Below are 2230 nucleotides of genomic sequence, written 5' to 3'. Positions count from 1 at the left end.
ATGATGAAATAATCTGTACAACAAATTTCCATGACATGAGTTTACCCACACAGCAAACCTGCACATGTACCCCTGAACCAAAAATAAAAGTTAAAAGAAACAAAAAAAAGAGAAGAGGCTACAGAAAATTCATGGAAGGCGTAAGGAAAAGACATGAGAGAGGAAAGGAACAAAGGAAGAAACAAGATACACAAATGGCATTTTTTAAACTATAAAACAGGAAAATATTTGTCAAGGGTTAAGAAGCTACAGGAATTCAGAGTAAGAAGAAATTACATGGAAGTAACACAATTAAGCTTGCATTTTATATATATGTATTTTTGTTTTTGCTTTTTCATTTTTAATGAAAAGAAACAGGTAATTTTGTAAAAGTCAGGAAACACCAGTATCCTTGTGATCTAATCCCATATTTTTCTGTCAGCCAGACCCACTCTAATTGATGAAGGATGCATTTCTGACCCCATTCCAAATACATGAAATTAGAAGATATGATTGCATATATGATGATAAAAGCACAATCTAAAGGGTATTATCATAACAGGAACACAGAGTTGTTTCTTCCTGACCTGGAGCAAATATGAAGAGAAAGTCAATATATTTACAAATGAGATTTAATAATGTTCACAAGAATAGTTTGCCCACAGATGAGAAAGTATGCATTGCTTTGTTTCAAAAAGTTACCAATGTAGTGCCTGAAACATCCAGCAGGTATGCAGCAGGCCTAATAGAGTCTGTTTCTGGAGCTGCCTGCTAGCAAATGAGCATGCTCAGTCCAGAAAGCCATTTTTCATGAGAGGAACGGAGAGAGGGAGAGAAAGGCAATATTTACATCCCATTCTGCACAGCTCAGTACAGCCTGTTCATCTTCTTGACCTTTTCATAATGACAGTCATAAGTGCCTTCTGCTTACCATGATGCTTCAGTTGGGGGGACCTCTCAGCCTCTGGCTTCTCTAGGTGGCCTACTCTCAAGAGTCTGGTTTTGGGTTCTTCTGTGTTTCTCTATATGGGCACGTTGAGCTCCTCATGATAAAATCTGTTGTGCTACATGTAATTCATAGCCAAGTTGGTAGGCATGAAGGATAGCTCACTGTCTTTTTTTTTCTTATTCTGCTGCTCTGCCAGTAGATGGGCCTTGGCATCCTCTATGGAAATATTTTTTATTCTAGCATTGATGCCGAGGTCTAACTCAGGAATGCCACTCAGCATCTGGTTGGAAAATATCTCCTTGGTCTTCTTTGCTGAGGAAATGTGGATGTTTTCTGGAAGTTCATAAATTCCTGCATTCCTTGGCTTGACTTTCTGTTCCTCATGTTCCGTGATCCCTTTCCTCTTCTTTAGCTCTGTCTCAGTGTACTTCATCGTGTCTGCATCCTCACCCTTTCAGTTGGTTTCTGCAGAAAATGATGTCCCCAAGTGAAAGACTTCCTCTTCACTGATTTTATGTTTGCCCTTTTTCTTCAGTTTCTTCATATCCACCATACCAGCTGTCTTCATCTGAAAGGGATCTTTCACTAGGGTGGTCTTTTCTTGTATCTTCTTTCCCAACAGCAGGGCCATAACACCCATTGAACCTATTCCATCATATTATTTACCTCTCTGGCCTATTCCAGTTTTAATTGAACCTCCTCTGAGTCCTCGTCTTCCTCTGACTTTGAGTCATCCTGGTGACAACAGAAAGTCTTTCCGGTGACCAGCATGGTGGCACGAGCCCCATGGCTCAGCCACAGTGCCACTGTGCCTTGAGGTTTGCATTTTAGTATAAATTTATGATAAAACAACTTCTAGTAGCTCTAAGTGAGGTAGACTTGTGAGGCCGACACTAGAGATAAGAAAAATGGTCAAAAATAATAAACAGGCAACATCAACTAGGATGGACAAAATACATTGGAACAAGAATAAGGAAGAACACATTCCAAGAAGTGGGGAGGGAGGGAAGTGATACAGTCTGTATATTTATCACCACTCAAATCTCATGTTGAATTGTAAACCCCAGTGCTGGAGGTGGGGCCTGGTGGGAGATGTTTGAATCACGGGGGCAGGTCTCTCACGGTTTGGTGCTATCTTTGTGATAGTGAGTTCTTGCAAGATCTGGTCTTTTAAAAGTGTGTGGCAGCCCCCCTAACCCCTGCAACCTTTGCTTGCTCCTTACTTTTGCCATGAGACATGTCTGCTCCCCCTTTGCCTTTCACCATGATTGTAAGCCTCCTGAAGGCTCCCCAGAAGCCAAT

The 2230-nt window shown here is 40.9% G+C and overlaps 1 pseudogene; it reads right to left on the bottom strand.

Moving 5' to 3' along the window:
- Positions 1 to 846: 846 nt before the first annotated feature.
- Positions 847 to 1699, bottom strand: LOC105730879 (splicing factor C9orf78-like; annotated as a pseudogene).
- Between the last annotated feature and the right edge of the window lie 531 nt (positions 1700 to 2230).

Source organism: Aotus nancymaae, unplaced genomic scaffold (assembly GCF_030222135.1).
Source record: "Aotus nancymaae isolate 86718 unplaced genomic scaffold, 86718_ANA_hifiasm-v0.15.2.pri h1tg000006l, whole genome shotgun sequence".
NCBI classification, from domain to species: domain Eukaryota; kingdom Metazoa; phylum Chordata; class Mammalia; order Primates; family Aotidae; genus Aotus; species Aotus nancymaae.
The sequence above is the reverse complement of the archived record's forward strand: the minus strand, read 5'-3'. Positions and strand labels throughout refer to the sequence as shown.